General features: G+C 40.2%; 1 long non-coding RNA gene across 1 annotated transcript; it reads left to right on the top strand.

Moving 5' to 3' along the window:
• Nucleotides 1-19317: 19317 nt before the first annotated feature.
• Nucleotides 19318-21678, top strand: LOC119813674. The gene is made up of 3 exons (XR_005285206.1): nt 19318-19538; nt 20066-20165; nt 21540-21678. It is a non-coding gene; the product is annotated as an uncharacterized LOC119813674 (long non-coding RNA).
• Nucleotides 21679-22359: the final 681 nt, after the last annotated feature.

The following is a 22359-nucleotide window of genomic DNA, read 5'->3' as shown; positions in this document are numbered from 1 at the left end:
CGGGGATCTTTTACCTGGGAAGCCATGTGTGTGTGACAAGACCACGTCTGCTTGTTGTCCACTCTATTCTCTACCTGAGGGCGCCTTCTCTAGAGGCTCAAGTTTCAAAACCTTTAAACCTTTAAACTCAGCTACAGTGCCGCTCTTTTGCTGTAGTCCTCCCACGGAGAGGGCTTGGGATGCATTTGCAGTTGGTCCTTTTGTCATTTTACCTAAGCTTGTAAAACCGCAGATTTAAAACTTCCCTCATCCTCATGTTCCTTCTTTTAAATCCTCTGACTTATTTTGATATTGTGTCATAAGAGGGAAATGAGATGTTTTTGTGTATGTCTCAGGCCAAATGCTGGGGCTACCGGGTCTTATGGGGAAAGTCTGTGGCTTGATTCCTCAGGAGATGGAAACTCTGTCGTTTGTTCTATGGATGAATGAATGATGTCAGGTGGTGCTTTGGGTAACAGATGAGCAGCTCATGGCAACTTTCTCCCATCATGTTTTATTTCCCCTGAGCCTAAAATTCTAGTTCCACTCTCAGTTTCTTGTTTCACCCTTGACTGGATTTTGATAACATATGAAATGCCTACGACCTAAGAGCATGGCTTCAGCTCCACAAACTGCATCTCGGCTTACCTATAACCCAGGCTTTCTCTCTGTGGGGGTCAGTATCCAAGCTACAGGCTAAAATGCCGGCTTGTAATTGGCTAGCACCGCTCCCCAACCGCTGAACAGCATAAAGAAAAAAAAAATAAAAGCAGATACTAGAATAATGAAATACTCCTCAGAAAATGGGGAATGCTGCCAGTGTGGGTACTGGAATGTTTACATAATGTTTGGGAGCACTGGTGTGTGGGTGGGGCTCCTAGGGAGAAGCAACTATGTATAACACCTGATCTGAGTAGAAAAAAACTAAAGGATTAAACATAGTTTCAGGATATGCAAAGGGTGCATGATTGGCAGGTTACCTGTGAACAAAAGAAGCAAAATAAGTCTGAACAAAGCTGGCAGACAAGGCTGGGCCATGCCTTGAGCTGCCCAAGTAGAGCAGGTAAAACATCTCATCAATGGTTGCAGTACTGTTTCACGGGGCAGAATTCTGAGGCTTCTCCAGCCTGTTCAATCATGTGGCAATACAGACCTTCACCTAGAGCAGTGATTCTCAACCTGTGGGTTCTGACCCAATTGGCAAATGTCTCTCTCCAAAGTTATTTACACTATGATCCATGAGAGTAGCACAATTACAGTTATGAAGTAGCAACAAAAATAATGTAATGGTTGGGGGTCACCGCAACATGAAGAACTGTATTAAAGGGCTGCAGCATTAAGAAGGTTGAGAACCACTACCATAGAAATCCAGGTTACACAGCAGAGAGAGATGTACTAGATGTAGGTGCCAGAGAGTTAACACAAGCCATCTGCTGCATCACAAAGAAAAGCTTTAAAACTGAGTGTAGAGCCGGGCGGTGGTGGCGCACGCCTTTAATCCCAGCACTCGGGAGGCAGAGGCAGGCGGATCTCTGTGAGTTCGAGACCAGCCTGGTCTACAAGAGCTAGTTCCAGGACAGGCTCCAAAGCTACAGAGAAACCCTGTCTCGAAAAACCAAAAAAAAAAAAAAAAAAACAAAACAAAACAAAACAAAAAAAAAAACCAAAACTGAGTGTAGAGGGAAACATCTGTGGAGCATCAAGAGCAGCATCACTAAAGTTGACCAAAGCCACAGGCTGAGCAGAATGGTCCAGCACGTTCCTTCCACATCCATGCACCCATTTCAATCATTACCAATTACCTTGGGTGGAGAGGCAAACAGAATGAGGATGAGGGGAAAATTCAGTATGTGCTGTGAATCCATCTGGGTTTATTCTCTTCTCTTTCTCATACTCAGAGCCTGGCTGTCACCCTGCAGTCCTATGAGCTTTTAAAAAATATTGTTATTGTTATTATTATTGTTGTTGTTATTATTATTATTATTATTATTATTATTATTAGCTGATTGTGGGAGCCAGTAGCCCCACAAGCCTGGCTAAAAGGGAGAACGCTCTGTTAAGGACAAGTATAGGATTCCTGGGGTGGAGAGGACCACATTCTCACACTCAAGTTCCTAGGGAAATGCTGCTTCCCTTATATAGCCTATCTTCATGCTATACCCAACACTTCTCAAGAGAAATGGAAAGGGGGACTGAGATGTTGGTCTCCTTCTTCCTCAGCTCTCTCATCCTCAGTCAAGGTCAGTCTCTTTTTCTCAGCATCCATCTATCTCTCTGGCTATTTAATCTTCTTTTCAGTCTTCCAAACTTGAGTCTGGCAACAAAGAAAACAATGAAAAGGGAGATTAGTAATAATCACCCCATCATAGAGTTGCCATAAGCTGGGAGTGTGCTCCACAGCCTGTATCCTCTTCTTGTGCCTCCCCTAGGATGCTGGATCTGCCCAGACAGACACAGGAAGTATGACATCAAGCTCTAACTCAGTGACATACAAACCACACAAATCTACAGCCTGCCACATGAGAACTATCAGGTCGTGTAAAGTCATCTTTCCAGTGAAATATCTGAGGAGAAATCAGGCTCGGAAGCTCCCTTCTGCAGAAAGCTGAGGACTGTTTCTAATTAGAGTCCATGGGAAGGTGACCCCACAGATAGAGCTCTGCTGCAGACTGAAAGCCAGGGCAGCCCTTGCCCTGCCTTCTGGATGTAGAAGTTCCCTGATTGGCTCACACCGCACTTTACATGGTGGTTTCTTCCTGCCTTAGAAAAGAATAGGTAAGTTGTATTCCCTGAACTTCAGACTCACTTGCTCAAAATGTTTGAGTGCCTCATGCTTTGCAACCTCTGGTCTAAATAATTGGCTGTGCACCAGTGAATCAGACAGACTTTTCTCAAACTGCCCAGTGGTAGTAACAGCCACAGCAATTCTATCCATCTACAAAAGCTTGTGCAAGTCTCTCAGCTCCTCTAAACTCCCTGTTCATCTGGAAAATGAGTCATTGATGGAGTTGGCTTGACAGACTTGCCATGAGGAATTGTTAAGTGTATTTGTGGGCAGCTATGCTTATGGAAATGCTAAAATGAACTTCTGTCCTGGGTATTTTTTTTAATTCTTTCTTTTATTTATTTTTTTTGAGATATCATGAATTAAATGATTTCCTTCTTCGGTTTCTTTCCTCTAACCCCTATATCCCTCAATTGCTCTTTCAAATTTTTTCTTTTTTCATCTTTTCTTTCTTTCTTCATATTTTTTTCTTTTTTCTATTTTCTTTATTCTTCTCTTATATCTTACATCCCGACCAGTAGCTTCCTGTCTCTTCTCTCCTCCCAGCCTTTTCTCACCCATCCTTCTCCCCCTCATCCACTCCTTCTTTCCCTTCAGAAAAGGGCAGGCCATCAGGGATATAACAAAATGTGTCATGACAAGGTACAGTAAGACTAGGCACACCCCTAATATCAAGGCTGGATGAGGCAACACAGGAGGAGAAAAGGGTTCAAAAAGAAAGGAGTTGGAGATAGCCCCTGCCCCACAGCTGGGAGTTCCACAAGAACACTAAGCTACACAACCATAACATATATTTAGAGGACCTAGGTCAGGTCCATACAGGCTGTGTGATTGATGCTTCAGTCTCTGTGAGCCCTGGCTAGCTGATTCTGTGGGGCATGTTCTTGTGGTGGCCTCCATTCCTTTAGCTCCTTTAATCCTTCTTCCTTCCTCTACTGTGGGGTTTCCTGGCTCTGCCTAGTGTTTGGCTGTGGGTCTCTGTGTCTACTCCCATCAGTTGATGGATGAAGCGTCTCTGATGACAATTATGCTAGACTCCTGTCTAAGAGGGCAATAGAATATCATTAGGAACCATGAATCTTTTCACTTTTTAAATTTTTTAATTAATTAATTTGTTTGTTTGTTTTGCCCGTCATGTTTGGATCTATCCTAGGTCTCTGGGATATTCAGCGTCTGGTTCCTGGTCACCCAGGCAATGTCAGGCCTAGGATCCCTCTCATGCTGTGGGTCTAAAGATGGACCAGTCATTGGTTGGTCACTCCCAAAAATTCTGAGCCACCTTTATCCCAGCACAACTTGCAAGCAACAAAAATTGCAGGTAGAAGGTTTTGTGGCTGAGTTGGTGTCCCAGTCTGTCCATAAGAAATGACCAGTTCAGGATCTGTATCCTCCATACTGGGGGTCTTCACTAGGCTCACCCTCTTAGATTCCAGGGAGTTTCCATTGCACTAGGTTTCTACCTAGCTCCCAACAGCCCCCAATTCCAGGCATCTCTCCCAGCTCTCTATGGCTCCATAGCCCCAACCAGATCCCTCTCGTTCCCATCCCCACCTGCCCCCAGTCTACCCTAGAAATCTATTCTATTTGTACTTCCCAGGGAGAGCTATATGTCCTCACTTGAACCTTCCTTATTACTTAGCCTCTTGGGTCTGTGGATTGTAGCATGATTATGCCTTATGTTACAGATTATATCCACTTATAATTCATGTTTGAATGTCTGGATCTGGTTTACCTCAAGGCAGGATGATGTTTTCCTAGTCCCGTACATTTGCCTGAAAATTTCATGATTTTTTTAATAGTTGAATAATGCTCTATTGTGTAAATGTGCCTTGTTTTTCTTTATCAGTTCTTTGATTGAGGGACATATAGGTTGTGTCCTATAGCTTGAATTCTAATTGGTCTTAAAAATAAAAACCTGGAGTCAGATATCGAGGTAAATGCTGAAAGATCAGAGAAGCAAAGGAACCAGCCATTAGAGAGACTTTTCACTTCTACTGAATCTTCAGACCAAAGGGAGCAAGATCCTATCTCCATGAATTCTTAGACTAAATGCCATGAGCTCCTGTCTCTTCCCATCTTATTTTCCTCTCTCTGCCAAGACATATTCCTTCCTGTCTTGTAGTGTGAAGCGGCGGGGCTGCGTCCCGCCGCCCAGTTCCCAGCAACCGGCTAACTTTATCTGAAATAATTACACGGAAACTGTATTCTTTTAAAACACTGCCTGGCCCATAGTTTCAGCCTCTTATTGGTTAATTCTCACATCTTCCTTTAACCCATATTTAGTAATCTGGGTAGCACCACGAGGTGTGGCTTACCAGGAGAGATCTTAACCTGCGTCCATCTCGGAGAGGAGCAGCATGGAGACTCCTATGGCGAATGCCTGAAGCGTCTCCCCAACTCTACTTCCTTGTTCCCACAATTCTGTTCTGTCTACTCCACCTACCTAATTTTCTCTTAAAGGGCCAAGGCAGTTTTCTTTATTAATAATGAAAGTAACACATAAACACTCCTCCATCATTTCCCCTTTTTCTGTTTAAACAAAAAAGAAAGGCTTTAACTTTAACATAGTAAAATTACATGTAACAAAACAGTTATCAAGCAAGAATTACAGTTACAATATTTAAATCTATTTTATCTTTTATCATAACTAAGGAAAACTATAACTATTGAACCATTCTTCAACTCCATCAAAGACTCCAGAAGGATATAAGACTACCTAAGTAAACAAGAAATATGCAGCTTTCAAACTCTAGAAATGAGAGACAACTTGCTGCCTGGACAGTCACCCAAAGTTCCTCTGTACCGTTGGGGCATCCATCTTCAGCCTTCAGGCCCATGGTGTCCAGCAGACATTTCCATGATGCAGGAAATTCCAAAGACAGTTCAGTCACTTTCAGCTGTGTCCTGCAGAATGTCTCGCAGACTCTTTCATGAATCAGGAACCCAGAAGGAACATCTCACCTTTAGGCAAGTTCAGCAGTCCTCTCTCTGCGGGTTCTTTATGTCCAGTTTATGCAACAGTCCAGGCAAGAGCAGTTTCTTGCCCAAATGGCTAACAAACTCCATAAGTAGCCTCTTCGATGCCCATCTTCCTCTTGAAGTAGATTGGTGCTGCCAGGAGCAGACGTGTCTCATTGTCATGAAAAACCCTAAGTTATTAAAACATTAAATGCCATATTCTGCAGTCTTTGAAAGATATGAAGAATGTTTATCTAACTGAAATATATCTCTACATATCTTGAAAATCTAATAACTTGACTACAAGCTTAACTATTATCAATGATTATCCATTAACAACCTATATTTCCTAATTATACATTACAGTTTTTAAAATGAACTACAATCACAATAGCTTAATCAAGATCAGAAATACATATACATATAACAAAATTGACCTTAAAATCTATACCAATGCAAATTCATATCTATATCATCTCCCCCTTTAAATGTAAAAGAACATTTATAAGCAATATTTGGGAAAATGGGCGCAGTTTTTTCTCTCCAAACTGCTTCCTGCTGAATGGGGGCGCTGTTATTTAGGTCTTTCATGGTGTAACCTGTGTGCTAGGTTCCTCTCAGTTGGCAGTTGAGTGAAGTAATTTTTTGAAGATGTTCACAGCAACCTTTCAGGAGGGCGTGGTCTATCATACCATATTGGGATAGAAGCAATCCACAGAGTCTCGTCCTCTGTGAAAACAAAAGAAGAAACTCTTTTCCAAAGCATCATGTTCTTAGATCCAAATCCTGAAGTCATACCATTAAAATGTCCATTTTGGTCTAGACTGGCAGCCCATATAATGAAATGTCTCTCTGTATTTAGCTCCTTTACAGTCAAAAAAATCAAAGAAAACACAATAAAATACATAATCCAGACTCTCTGTGAATTTTCCATTTTTACGTGGCTTATTTTCACTCTATCACTTTACTTTATTCTGTCTCTTTAAAGACTTTACCCCTTTTTTCAAGCATTAACTTTATTTTTTATATTTTCTTCTCTCTCTCTCAAGCCTACATACATTCATCCAACACTGTGACTCATTTAAAAGTCTTTTATGTCTGAATCTGTCCTGTTGTGAATCTGCAATTTTTTAATATCCAGGAGCACTTCTTAAAAGGTTAACCACTTCTTAAAAACTTAAGTTGCGCCAGGTAGGGGTAATACGGTACCGCCTGTTTACAGCCAAGTCCAAACCTTAACTGCGCTGTTATCATGGTAACTACGATAGACCTGCCTGAGGTCAGCACAGTTTAGCATGGCGGAGCAGAGCCAGAGCTGCTACTGCCTCAGTCATTTGGTGTCCCTGAGCTGCACACAGTTACAGGTACACAGCAGTCCACATTGGAGCTGCACTCAGCAGTTTAATTTTGATACTGAGCGCGCAGCACAGAAACTCTTTTAATCCAAGTCACAGCCGAATCTGACGCGCAGAGCACCGCGCAGTCTGAAAACACCTCTCTCTCTATGGCGGCAGGAATCCGCAAATGCTGTCCTGCTCGCCTAAGCCTGATTCCGCCATCTGCCCAGGTGCAGGCAGGGAGCAGTGAGCCATTGGCATGGTCTCAGAGTACTTTTTTTTCCCCGATCCCAAGCGGGCACACAAACATCCAGTCCATAAAAGCCACTGAAATGGTTTATAGCCAGAATTTGCACTGGCAGCACAGCACCAGGAAGCCGCGTTTTAAAATGACTCAGCTTTTTCTCTGCCGCTATTGCAGAAACAGAAAATCTCTCTATGGCACGTGCTAGCAAATAGCAAAAAGCTGTGTTAAACTCTCTCTCTCCTTTATCTAAAGCCCTCTCGGGTTTTTAAGTGGATTTAGTCACCACGTTGGAGCGCCAAACACTCCTCCATCACTGTCTCCACCTCTCTAGTTCTGGGATTAAAGGCACGTGACTCCCAAGTATTGAGGTTAACAGTGTGAGCTACAACCTCCTGGCTCTGTTTTTCTTTTAGACTGGATCACTCTCATGTGTAGTCCAGGGTGGCCTTGAGCTCACAGAGATCCATCTGCCTCTGGAATTAAAGGTACTGGGATTAAAGGTGTGTAGCACCAGTGCCTGGCCCCTATGACTAACTGGTGGCTAGCTCTACACTCTGATCTTCAGGCAAGCTTTTTTTGTTAGATCACAAACAAAATATCACCACAGTTTCCAGTTTCTGACTATTATGAATAAAGTTACTATGAAAATAGTTTAGCAAGTGTCCTTTTGGTATGATTGAGCATCCTTTGAGTGCATGCCCAAAAGTAGTATAGCTGGGTCATGAAATAGATCAATTCCCCACTTTTTGAGAAATCGCCATATTGATTTCCAAAGTGGCTGTACAGGTTCTCACTCCCAGCAGCAATGGAGGAGTGTTCCCCTTACTCCACATCCTCACCAGCATGAGCTGCCATGTATGTTTTTGATTTTAGGCATTCTGACAGGTGTAAGTGGTTTCTCAGAGTTGTTTTGATTTGCATTTCCCTGGTAGCTAAGGATGTTGTACATTTATTTAAGTGTTTCTCAGCCATTTGAGATTATTACGTTGAAAATACAGTTTAGATTTGTACCTCATTTTTTAATTGGCTTATTTGATTTGTTGTTGTCTTGTTTCTTGAGTACTTTAGAAATATTGGATATTAGTCCTCTGTCAGATGTGAATAAAGATCTTTTCCTGTTCTGTAGGCTGCTGTGTTATCTATTGACAATATCCTTTGTCCTACAGAAGAAGCTTTTCAGTTTCTTGAGGACCTATTTATTTATTGTCATTTTTAGTTCTTTTGCTGGGTTCTGTTCAGAAAGTTGTCTCCTGTACCAGTGCGTGCAAGGCTATTTCCCAGTTTCTCTTTCTATCAGGTTCAGTGTATCTGGTTTTATATTGAGTTCTTTGATGTCTTGGACTTGAGTTTTGTACACAGTGATACATACAGATCTATTTACATCCTCCTACATGCTGATGTCCAGTTACCCCAGCACTATTTGTTGAAGATGTTTCCTTTATTCCCTTGCAAATTTCTGGCTTCTTTATCAAAAATCAGGTGTCCATTGGTGTGTGGATTTATGTCTGGGTCTTGATTCAATTCCATTGATTCACCTGTCTGTTTTTATGCCACAAACATGCTGTTTTTATTACTGAAACTCTGTAGTACAGCTTGAAGTCAGGGATGGTGAATCCTCCAGAAGTTTTTTTTTTTTATTGTACAGGATAGTTTCAGCTATCCTAAGTTGTTTGTTTATTTGTTTTTCTATATGAAGTGGTGTAGGAGGCCCTTCTGTATCTGTCTTGCTTTCATTGGTTATTAAAGAAACTGCCTTGGTCTAGTTGATAGGGCGGAACTCAGGTAGGTAGGGAAGACAGAACAGAATTCTTGGAGGAAGAAAGCAGGTCAAGCCAAGCCGCCATGGAGCCAGCCGCCAAGTCAGACATGCTGAATCTTTCCCAGTAAGGCATGATCTCATGATGAAATACAGAATATTAGAAATGGGTTAAGCTAATATGTGAGAGTTAGCCAATAAGAGGCTAGAGATAATGGGCCAGGCAGTGTTTAAATGAATACAATTTCTATGTGGTTATTTTGGGGGGTTAAGCTAGCCGGGTGGCAGGATGCAGCCCACTTCTCCTTACAACAATGAAGTTTAGTGTTGTTCTTTCTAGGTCTGTAAAGAATTGTGTTGGAATTTTGATGGGGATTGCATTGAATCTGTAGATTGCTCTTGGAAATATGACCATTTTTACATTAATCCTACTGACCCAAGAGCAAGGGTGATCTTTCAGATTCTGATATATTTCTTAATTTATTTCTTCACAGACTTGATGTTTTTGTTCTTTAGGTCTTTCACTTTCTTGGTTAGAGTTACCCCAAGATAATTTATATTATTTAGTTTCTATTTTAAATGGTATTGTTTCTATAATTTATTTCTCAAACCATTTGTCATTTGTATATAGGAGGGATACTGTTTTTGTTGTTGTTGTTTTGTTAATTTTGTATCCAGCACTTTGCTGAAGATATTTATCCTCTGTAGAAATTCCCTGGTAGTTTGGGATCACTTACCCATACCACCATGTCATCTGAGACTAGAGGTACTTTGACATCTTTACCAATTTGTATCCTTTTGATCTCCTTTAGTTGTCTTATTTCTCTAGCTAGAACTTCAAGTACTTTATGGAATAGATATGGAGAGAGTGGGGAGCCTTGTCTGTTTCCCAATTTTTGTGGTGTTGCTTTGAGTTTGTTTCCATTTAATTTGATGTGGGTTATAGACTTGCTTAAATTACCTTTATTATGCCTAGGTATGTCTCTTGTATTCCTGATCTCTCCAAGGCTTTTATAATGAAGAGGTGCTAGATTTTGTCATTGATAGATTTTTTTTGCATGTTGAACCTGCATCTCTGGAATAAAGCGTACTTGTTCATGGTGTATTAGTATGTTCTGGGACTCAGTTTGCAAGTGTTTTATTGAATACTTTTGTGTTAATGTTCATGAGGGAAATTGGTCTGTAATTCTTTTTCTTGTTGAATCTTTGTGTGATTTGGGTATCAGATTGACTGTGACCTCATAAAATGATTTTGGAAATGTTCCTTCTGTTTGTATGTTGCAAAATAATTTGAAGAACATTGGTATTAACTCTTCTTTGGAATTCTAGTAAAATTCTATGCTAAAACTGTCTATCCCTGGACTTTTTTTGGTTAGGGGAGTTTTAATAAAACTGCTTCTAGTTCACTAGGGGTTACAGGTCTATTTGAATTGTCTATCTGATCTTGATTGAACTTTAGTAAGTAGAATCTATCAAGAAAATTGTCCATTTCTTTTAGATTTTCCACTTTTATGAAGTACAGGTTTTTGAAGTATGACCTAATGATCCTTTGTATTTCCTTGGTCTCTGTTGTTATGTTCCCCTTTTCATTTCTGATCTTATTAATTTGGATATTCTCTCTCTGCTTTTTAGCTAACTTGGATAAGGTTGTTTATCTAGTTTATTTTTTAAAAGAACCAGCTCTTTGTTTCATCCGTTCTTTGTATTTTTCTCTTTGTTTCTATTTTATTCATTTCAGCCCTCAACTTGATCACTCCTTCATCTACTCCTTTGGGTGTATCTGATTCTTTTTGTTTTAGAGCTTTTAGGTATAATGTTAAGTCTCTAGTAGGAGATCTCTACAATTTCTTTTTGAAGTGCAATTAATTTTCCTCTTAACACTGCTTTAATTGTGCTCCATAAGTTTGGGTATGTTGTGGATTCATTTTCATTGAATTCTAGGACATGTTTAATTGCTTTCCTTATTTATGCCTTGACCCAGCAGTCATTCGCTAAAGACCTGTTCAGTTTCCATGAGTTTGTAGGCTTCCTGTTGTTTCTGTTGTTGCTGAAATTTAACTTTAATCTGTGGTGGTTTAATAGGTACAAAGGGTTATTTCAGATTTTTAGTGTTGGTTGAGATTTACTTTGTGAGTGAGTATGTGGTCATTTTAGGAGTAACTTCCATGAGGAGCTGAGAGGAAGGTGTATTCTTTTGTATCCGGGTGGAAGGTTCTGTAGATGTCTGTTTGATCCATTTGGTTCATAGCATCTGTTAGCTCCATTCTTCTTCTGTTTCATTTTTGTCTGAATAACTTATCCATTGTGAGAGTGGGGTATTGAAGTCTTCCACCATTAATGTGTAAGGTTTGATGTGTGATTTAAGCTTTAGGAATGTTTCTTTTATAAATGTGAGTGCCCTTGTGTTTGGGAGCATAGATGTTAAGAATTGAGCTGTTATCTTGGTAGATTTTTCCTTTGATGAGTATAAAGTGTATTTCCCCATTTCTTTTGATTAATTTTGTTTGGAAACCTATTTTGTTAGGTATTAGAATAGCTACAGCAGTATGTTTCTTAGGTCCCTTTGCTTGGAAAATATTTTTGAAAATCTTTACTGTGAAATAATGTCTATCTTATTAGACATTATTATGCCAAGATATGTTTCTTGTAGGCAGCAGAAGGATGAATCTTGTTTTGCATCCATTCAGTTAGCTTTTTTATTGCAGAATTGAGTCCATTGGTGTTGAGAGATATTAATTACCAATGATTGCTAATTGCAGTGTGTGTGTGTGTATGTGTGTGTGTGTGTGTGTGTGTGTGTGTGTGGTTTTGTTGGTATGAGATTATTTATTTCCTGGCTTCTCAAGGTTGCAGTTAATGTCCTTGAGTTGGAGTTTTCCTTCTAGTACCTTCTGTCGGGCTTTCTTGGATTTTGTAATAAAAATTGTTTAAATTTGACTTTGTCATGGAATATTTTGTTTTTTCCATCTATAGTGATTGAAAGTTTTTCTGCTATAATAATCTGGGTTGACATCTGTGGTCCCTTAGAGCCCATACACTTCTGACTTTTAGAGTCTCTATGGAGAAGTTGGGTGTAAGTCTAATATATCTTCCTTCATATGTTACTCGGCCCTTTTCTTTGCTGTTTTTAATATTATTTCTTTGCTCTGTATGTTTAGTGCTTTGATTATTATGAGGTGGGGGAACTTTCTTTTCTGGTTAAATATACTTGTTGTTCTGTATCTTGCTAAGGTTAGAAAATTTTTCTTCTACAATTTTGTTAAAAATACTTTCTCCTTCTATTCCTATTATTCTTAGGTTTAGTCTTTTCATACAATCCCAGATTTCCTGGATATTTTGTGTCAGAAATTTTTTAAATTTAATATTTCCTTTGACCAATGTACCAATTTCTTCTATCATTTCTTCTACACTTGAGATTTACTCTTCCATCTCTTGTATTCTGTTGGTGATGTTTTCATCTCTTAATTCCTGTTTGATTAGCTAGATTTTATATCTCCAGGATTCCCTCAGTTTGTGTTCTCTTTATTGCTTCTGTTTCCATTTTTAGGTCTTAAACATTTTTATTCATTGACTTCACCTGTTTGTTTTTTCTTGTCTTTCTTTAAAGGATTTATTTATTTCCTCTTATTGTTTGTGTTTTCCTGGATTTCCTTAAGGGATTTATTCATTTCTTTCAATTGTTTCTTTGTGTTTTCCTTGATTTTTTTTTAAAAGGGATTTATTCATTTCCTTTTTAAGGACCTCTATCATCTTCATAAAGTTGGTCAGAAGGTTGTTTGCTCATGCTTCAGCTGTATTGAAATATTCATGGCTTGCTATAGTAGGACATTTGAGCTCTTGTACAATATTGCCCTGGCTGTTGTCTGTTTTGTTCTTATACTGGCAGGAAGGTTTATTTGATGGATTCTAAATTCTAAAGGGGGTTCATACATAATACCACATTTCTACGCGTGCTTTGGTTAACTAGGGGTTAGTGATAGATAAATATAAAGGGAAAAGCAGGTAGGTATAGAAGGTTAATAGCTTTTCTTTAGGGTTAGAACTAAGAGTCAGCTGAGGTTAGCACTTTCCCAAGTGAGCTATGGGAGAATTAGGGTACTCAATCTCAAATGAGCTTGGACATCTCTTTATCTTTGATAGTCCCAAATGTTATCTATATAAAAGACTCCTTTCCTGACTGCAGAACTTCCCATGTTATGCCAAATGGAAGATAGTTATAGGGAGTTTAGCTCCTAATGTATCTCAAAGAACAGAGCAGAGATTAGGCTGTGGGAGCCAAAGTTTTTGGCTACATGACTAAATTCTCTCACTGAAGGTCTCATAGGTTGGGAGAAGCTATCCAGTAAGTGGAAGAACAAGGCAGGCTTTTAAAAGTCCACAGTCCTTGTGGAACAAGTAGATCCAGTTATGAATGATGACCCAGTATATATTCTATGTATCAAGACTATATAGCTAAATGAAAAGTCATGTATCTGACCACCCATAAATATGTGTGCCCATAAGACTGAGATGCAATTATGAGGTTACATGCATACATCACATGAGATTACACACTACAGTGCAGGTATTGGGGAGACATCAAACTACTTCTGCAAAAGTGAGCGACAGCTTTCAGAGTTGATGGACCTGCAGACCTTGTCTGGACAGGATTAATCCTCTACCAGATAATCATGCCTCAGATGGGTTGACATGTGAACACTAGTTGCCACCTGCTGAAACTTTCATGACTCCTGACAGAATAATATACATGTATAATATGTGAATAAATATGTCATAGAGACAGAGACAGAAAGATTACTGTTACCCAAGAAAGATGAAAATATCCTGAATGCTGAAATTATGTACATTAACCTACTTTTATAAAGAACATTAAAAATAGAAATTTGTGGTTAATGTGGCAGCTCAGAGGGACAATCCAGACAGCTGGCTTCAAATAAACACTGGCCAATCAGCAGTGGACAGGCATGAATGTGCAGAAAAAGCAGTATGCTTTTTGAGGGTGCCTACATCCCTTTGGAAGCGACCTCAGTGTGTTTGCCTTGACTTTCTTTCAGGCAGTTCTTCAAAAGCACAACGAAGGTAGCTTAAGTTAGTCACTCCCAAATGAGACACAGGCCATGCATTCACACACTAGTGAGTTAAACTCTCTGGGGAAAATCTGTGTCTGCATATATATCATAATTCAAAAGTCTGTCCAGACTATAGGTAAAGTAACTTTGCCTTTAAGACCGTGTGTAAGTCACTGGCCCAAAGCTTTCCAGAGAACGCTGATGAATGACCCTCTATTTCCCAGGAAAAGAGAGCAAGGGAGCTATAGAAGCCCCCCGAGAGTTCTTGGGGCACATAGGCTTTAGATAAAAGATCATAAGCAAGACATAGACTCATGAAATCATGAGGAGAATCCATAGATCTATGTGACTTACAGATAGTACCCCTGCATCCCTACATGCTGTTCCCTGGCCTGAGTCCTCTTCAACCCTCTGTCCATACCTAATAAACTGCTGTCTGTATTAAGCTTTTCATGGTTTGGATGACTCAACTTTAGCTCTGGAAGGTCCAACCCTGACCATATTAGTCAGGTCTTCTCTGGTTTATCTCAGGCTTCAGATTTCTGGGTTCATTTTCTAAGCTCTACTTATGCAGAAGACAAATGCTTGCTCAGTTTCCATAGCACGCACCCCTTCTTTTGAACCTTTGACGTGTGTGGAAAGAGTCGAGGCTCACAGCAGTCTGGCACTGTGGCTAGTTCTTTCTTGGTTTTCCTTTTGATTTATTTTCTTACTTGCAAATGAAAAGGAAAACATCATCAGGAAAGGTCAGATTTGCCACATTTTTTCAAGTACGCTTGTGTTTAAGGTTGTCATTGTGTGCATGTCGCCTTCTGGATTCAGTGAAACACTGGCAGAATATAACTCCAGGGTGTCACTTTCTTTCAGTACATTAGAGACATGCTTCCCTCAGTTCACCTTCGGAGCTTTCTGCAGAATATTTTGTTGCCAGATGGATATTTTCTTCGTACAAAGTAACTTTTTTTCCTTCTGCCAGATGCTTAAATAACTCTTTTAATTTTGGATTTCTATAATTTGACTAGAATATATTCCAATGTCAAACACATAGACTCAAACTTGCCCGGAATCTTGTCTCTCTCATTTAGCAGCTTTGGCTTCTGCCTTGGCTCCCTGATCTCACACTCCTTCTCTCCCGTGTGTGAACGCTGCTCTTCAAAGGTTTTGTGAGGCTGGCCTCCGGTGCCATCTGGGCTGACGCGCCTGTGGCAAGTTTTGCAGCGGCACGCCTGCCTCGTTAGTTTTCCCATGAACATCAAGCTTGCCCTTTTTATTTGTTGTTAAGATTCTATTTTAATTGCAACATTCTCCCTCTCTTCCTTCCCTCCAAACCCTTCCATAACCCTTCCCCCTACTCTCTTTCAAATGCATAGCCTCTCTTTTGTTGATCAATTGTTGCTACATGCATATATGTATTTGTATATGCATAAGCATATATTTAAATATAACATGTTGAGTCCATATAATGTTACTTGGATTTACATTTCCAGGGTTGACAATTTGACAGTGGACAGCTGTGTGGTGTGCTATTCCTTCGAGAGGGCCACGTCTTCTCCAAACCTTGCTCGGTTGCCTGCAGCTCTCTGAGTAAGGCTGAGGCCTCCTGGGCTCTCCTCCTTGCTGATTGGCAGGCTTATTGGTGTCCTTCTTGTTCAGCTCACATTTGGGCTGCCATGCTGCTGAGCCTTTACTGCTGTAGCTACTGGTGTCGCTTTACTGGTGTAGGAGACACAATCTCACAGCAAAGTCCCTGATCCTCTGGCTCCCACAATCTTTCCACGCCCTCTTCTGCAATGTTCCCTGAGTCTTAGGTGTGGGTGTAAGCTTGTCTTCCATGTGAACTGATGTGATAATGTGCTCTGTCAGGAGAGATCTTTATCATTGATTCTGTACCTGCTGTGTTGATGTCCTTACCTCATTTTAAATTCCTATAAATCTCACAATTTCATCAATCTCATTTTAAGTCCCTTATAAATTGAGCCCATTTTACATTTTCTGCCACAAAGTGTCTGTAAAGACCTAGTGCTGTATCTTGCTTTTCTCCTTGCATTGGTTGTCTCTTTTGACATGTTATTTTTGTATGTTAGAGCTCACCTTTGAATCCCAATCTTGCAATGGCCTCTCTCTCTCTCTCTCTCTCTCTCTCTCTCTCTCTCTCTCTTTCATCATATTCGTATATGTGTAGTTCTGTTTTTCTATAACTGTTCACTTTCTTAAATCTACTGTAACTGGTAAGACATCAAGCTACTCTTTTTCTGGGGCGCCCCAATCTCCTTGATCATGATGGTCTGAACACAGTAGTGGCTCTTTCTCTCTGTTGACATGCTCTACATTCAGTTTTCTGCCTCAGTATCTCCAAATAAAATTGTAATTTAAAAAGGGACAGGTAGGTTTTAAAAAAATGCTCAGTGGTTAAGAACACTCACTGCTCTGGCAGAGGACCAGATTTCAATTCCAAGCACCCATGTTGGACAGCTCACAACCACCTATAATAGAATTGCAGTTCCAGGGAGTCTTAGGCCCTTTTCTAGGCTCTGTGTGAGTGCACACACACACACACACACACACACACACACACACACACACTAAAAACTGAGATAAATCTTGTTATTTTTTTTTATTAAAAAAGACTGGATATCTATGGTTAATTTTCCTTGTTGACTTCATTGGCTTGAGAATTACCTAGGAAACATCTCTGGGTGTGTCTGTCAGGGTTTTTCTGAAAAGTTTCAAGTAGGAGAAAAGGAATCAGTTTGAATGTGGGTAGTGCTATCCCACGGGCAGGGGTCCTGTCGCACATAAGAAGGAGGAAGTGAACTGAGTACCAGAACCTCTCTGCCTATATCTCCTGACTGCAGATACATTGTGGCCAGCTTCCTCAGGCTCCAGATGGGTGTCTTCCCTGCCATGATGGACTGGATCCTTTCAAATTGTAAGGGGAAATCAACTCTTAAGTTTATTTTTGTTGGGTATTTGGCCACTATCACAAGGAAAGTAACTAACAAAAGGTTCGACTACTACACAGCGATTGTTGATATGTTTGGATTCTATCTTAATCCTAATAGAGACAGTAGAATGTAGTTCACTATTTCTTGATAGAAACATGGGATTAATCATCTGGCTGATTATTTTGTATCTACTCCTGGTGGCTCCCAGACCTCTAGGCATAGAGTTCCTGATATTCTATCCTTTCCTGTCATTATCTTCTTTATATATTCCCCTGTGAAGCCCATTACAGCCGTTTACATCTGGGTAGAGCTGTGTCGTCTGTCTCACAAAGCCAAGGCATCCTTCATAACTTATAATCCAAAAATACCTGTAAAGATAAATAAGCAAAAGTCATGTCATCTCCTAAAATTGTCTTTCTTATCATTCCTAGCATATTTATAGAAGATCCTAGGACTTTTGAACCAAAACCAAAAACCAGCCTCTGTTCAGTTAAGACAGTTGCGTAAGGAGAGTTTCTGGGAGCCCTAAGTGGGCTTCATAGCTGTGCCAATTTAGGGCTTCTCTCTGTTGACCGTGAGCTGAAAAGAAGCTGCCAATCACTCAACAAGATGTTGCCAATCAACGTAGAACTGACAGTGTTTTCACTGGGCACTTTTCCTTGGCAATATTCCAAGAGCTTTTAACATTTTATTTTGAGTCCAGGCTTTATGAATACAGAATTGAAATATTGAAATACTTAGTTCTAAAATACCAAATAGAATTTGGTTACAATGTGTTGCTAGTCACAAGGCCCCTAGCTGGCTTTATTATAATGAGCATGCAGTTGTGAATTCCAATGGTGATTATGCCAATCTCTGATTAACCTTTGGGACTACTCTTCCTTTTACTTAACAGACAACAGCACACTAATCATTTGTAGGAAGTGAGCCCTGAAAACCTACATTTGAGTAACACTGACTAAATCAGTTATGTTTGGGAATATATATGTCTATACAAATATATATATACATACATATATATATATATGTGTGTGTGTATATATATATACATATATATGCATGTAATAACAATTGATACAAAAAGAAAGGCTATGAGTTTGAAGGTGACCAGAGGGCATATATGGAAGCAGTCAGAGGGGAGAAGTGAATATAATCTCACACAACAAAATAAAGAAGTAATAATAAGTTTAGAGTACTTGTGGGGAAAAAGAAAACACATTTTTGTAGCCATGTGATTTTGTGGGTCTATCGTGTAGAAAGCCCAGATGTCAAACAGGCTTATGCCACTCCATTCGAGCTTCCACGCCTTAGTGGGAGCTGGCCATGCTTCTGCTGAGGTGGTTGATTTGTATCCGCGTTACACTTGTCATTTCTTTATCCCTGTCATTGTTCAGACACACACCTCTTCTCTAGAGAAGACATGTTCTCATCATTTCCAAGATGGGCAGGCTGAGGACTTTCTAAATGTTCATGCTTTGGCTTCATTTCATCGAACAGTTCCTTTCTCACTTAACCTCGTCCTCCCAAGTTGCGCTAAAAAAGGGAAGCACTGGTCTCCCTTTCAACACTTCGCTTGGGAGCTTATCACCTACAGTCTCTCCTCTCCACGAATTACTAGAGCAGACTTCAGCAAAGTCCCTTCCCACTTTGTGTAAGGATTGCTTGCCCGCCATTATCCCCAGCTGTTAGCAGAAGCAGTGTGCTGTCCATATTTCTGCCAAGAGTCTTCATGGCAGTGGGCCCTTTTACTTCTTCGCACCCCAAACTCCTGTAAACCCTACCCATCATCCACTTCTAAAAACACATCTGCCTTACTAGATTTTGGCCTGACTGTATAAACATGAGTTAGGGAAGAAAGAAATCATCCATTGCACAGCATAGTGCCGAATTATAGGGATTCCAGGTACGTGACCTTGTGCAATGCACAAACCAGTTTTTAGTCTCAATATTTTTGTAGTTTTCTTATATATATTAACGACTAGCCCTCACACAAGAAAGAAACCATAGAAAAATAAGGAAGGTTTGGGAGTCCTGTCCCACAGAATAGTAAATTAAAAAAAAAAAAAACTCTATGCAGTAACTGCTACTGTCCCCTATGACATGCTCCAAACTAGGAATAGCAGCGCTGTGAATGCAGGCACCTTGTTAAAGTCACGCGAGGAGCAGGATTGGGATGGGCTAACCATGACCTAAATTCAGCGTCTACCACCTCTTCTCTTCCTTTCTGCAGTTCATGAAGAATTCCTCTCATGCTGTGTGGACAGGCCATCCAAATGAGCCAGGAAATCCCCCCCAGTCCACCCACAAGAAGCTGAGATTCTACACAGGAAACCCAGAATATCCACACACAGAAGACAGCATAATCTACACATATGCCAAAGGACACACCCACCCAAGCTAAGATGCATCTCTGGAGAATCAGTAATGGTCCAACATGGAATACTTTCTTGGCAAAATATATGGTGATCATTTTGTCCTCCCCAGCCAACTGGGGTCTTTCTTGACTTCACCTTGCCAGTAAGATGCTTTTTTGTCATCTTCCTTGGAGATGCCAGTATCCACTGTTCAGCCCTCTCCATGATATTAGCCAATGCCATGCCCCTGGTCCTTCCTTCAGAGTCTGTAGCAGCTCACAATACTTGGCATCTTTCAGGCAAATGCTCTCAAGTGAAGTCAATTTACTCTGCAAAAGGATATTAGCAATGTATTCAGAGATTCTCATTTATTACAATTCATAGGGAGGAGGGAGTGCAGCTGACATCCAGAGTGTCAGTATCAGGGATAATGCAGAACATCCCATAATGGTTTGGAAGCACAGTTTGTCCTTCCACCATGAATTACTCAGGATGAGATGTTGATATCATGAAGGTTTGAGACTACTTGACAGAAAGGATATTTAAAACTGCACACAGTCGGATGCCAGCAACCCAATCGTGAAGAATAAGGTTGGGGAACACCCTTCAATATACATATTTTTACTTTTCTCTAGTGCTTTGCAGAAGACCATGATCATGTATAAAACCGTGCTTGACTGAACAATGAGCTATGGCTTCTGTCTGGATAAATATCTTGATTCATTTTTCATCCCAGTAAGTAATGTTTTGGAGAAGATCCATCTAAATTTTTATAGACTCCAAATTTCCAACCTTAAGTTTTCTACCTATTTGCATTGGAAATATTTTTATGTCTAAAAATGCCACTGAACTCTAAAATTACTAAGGTTAATATCATCTTGTGGGAACATTATGTAACTATTCCTTGTTATTTGATGCAAAATTATGCATGTAGGCCTAGTGATATTATTTTTAATATTATTGTGAGCAACAAGAATAAGTAATCTAGTTCATTTTACTGTCAGCAGTGACCCTGACAATGATTGATGTTAGTTTCATACTGGTCAGTCAAACCCTCACAAAAACTCCAGATGCCCCTGGATGGAAACCCCTTTTCTCACTCACTCACCTCTAGTCCCCTGCACACTATCAACAGCGGCTTCAAGGCAGGTGTATTTCAAAATGAATGCCCCAGGTTCTGACTTGTCTCTTGTTATTTTGTGTGTCACTCTTCAGATCAGAGACCCGTACCTTGCATATCTAGCCAGAACTTGTCCAAATTCCGGAGCTTCATTAACCTGCCCCAAGACAACTCTTCCTCATGAACTTTCTGGGTAGCAGGATCTCCTCATGGTCTCCTGCAGTCAGCAATGTTCTAGATGTTCTTAAACTCCATCTTTGTGCTTGACCCCCTGCCACACCAACCCCAGTAGATTCTGTGTGACAAGTTCCACAGACTGAGGTGCTAAACTCCAGAGGGATGAGGTCCCCTGGAACAGGTTGCGGAACCCTCTAGCCGGAGAAAAATATTGAGCCATAGTTCTCACAGGAGTTTGTCTGCTTTATCTTCTTCTATTCCTTTTCTATATTCACGAGATGTTCCTGATAGCCTGAGTTGAGATTTTAAGTGAGAAAATTGGGTAAGAAGCCACCCCTTGAAATGGGGTCACTGGCCATGACCTCTTCTCTGAGAGATTCAACGCTTTGCTTCATAATCATTTACATATTACAAAATAATATTTTGATAGAATATCCTCCTACAATATATGAATTTGTATGGCTGTATGTATACAGATGAGGTTGGCTCTGACATTGGGGTATAGAAAACATTGTTTAAGTATAGTTTTAAATTGAACTTTGAGGATTTTCTAACAAGACAGAAACTAGATGTTAGATAAGGATTACTCATGGAAATTTATTAACTTGATCAAGACCTAGGGGTCATAACCAAGTGCCCTTGGAGACTTTTTGAGCTTGCTCCTGAAAGTTTGCCATTAAGTATAAGTGATTTTTTGTATTTTGTTCTGTTTAGTGATCATGATGTTATCTGTTCCATTCGTAATTGATTCTTTGAACTCACTGTTATGAAATGTAATACCCGATTGATTTTGTGGGGTTTTTGTGTTTCAGATGATTATGATAATTATTCTTTGTGACTGCTTCACTGGACACATCGTTTAGAATTGTAATACAAGCCGGGCAGTGGTGGCGCACGCCTTTAATCCCAGCACTCGGGAGGCAGAGGCAGGCGGATCTCTGTGAGTTCAAGGCCAGCCTGGTCTACAAGAGCTAGTTCCAGGACAGGCTCTAAAAAAGCTGCAGAGAAACCCTGTCTCAAAAAAGAAAAAAAAAAAAGAAAAAAAAAAGAAAAAAAAAGAAAAAAAGAAAAAAAAAGAATTGTAATACATGTTTTTTTCTTTGTATAAAAACCTCTGCTTGAGAACTGCAAAATACACTCAGATTCAAACTGCCTCTGTGTTTGTTTCTGTTCGTCACCGCTGAATCCTTACCCACCTAGTCTTTAAAGAGCCGCATCCCAGAAAAGACCACACCAGGCTGGGGTGGTCAGTGGCAACCTCCTTACTGGATCCAAATGCCTTATCTGAGTTGTGAGGATGTGGATTTGGATTCAGTAAGGAGGTTGCCACTGACCACTCCAGCCTGGTATGCTTAGCTTTCCTCCTTCAGAATCACATTGCTTTTGGAAATAGTTCCCCCAGGGTCAAGTCATGAAAGCTGGTAAAAGTGTGGCCCAAGGGGGCCAGGCTCCACCCAAAAATACCAGGAGAACTTGATAACATTCTCCACATAATGTTGGGTTTACAAATATGAATGATGCAAGACTGGGGGTGATACTCATTTTAATGGGATTTCTGTGTGTGCGTATGTGTCTTTCTCTATATGAATTATTATGCTCTTTCTTTGCCCTTTTTTCTTGTTTGTTTTTGTC

This window comes from Arvicola amphibius, chromosome 4, assembly GCF_903992535.2.
Source record: "Arvicola amphibius chromosome 4, mArvAmp1.2, whole genome shotgun sequence".
Classification (NCBI taxonomy): domain Eukaryota; kingdom Metazoa; phylum Chordata; class Mammalia; order Rodentia; family Cricetidae; genus Arvicola; species Arvicola amphibius.
The sequence above is the reverse complement of the archived record's forward strand: the minus strand, read 5'-3'. Positions and strand labels throughout refer to the sequence as shown.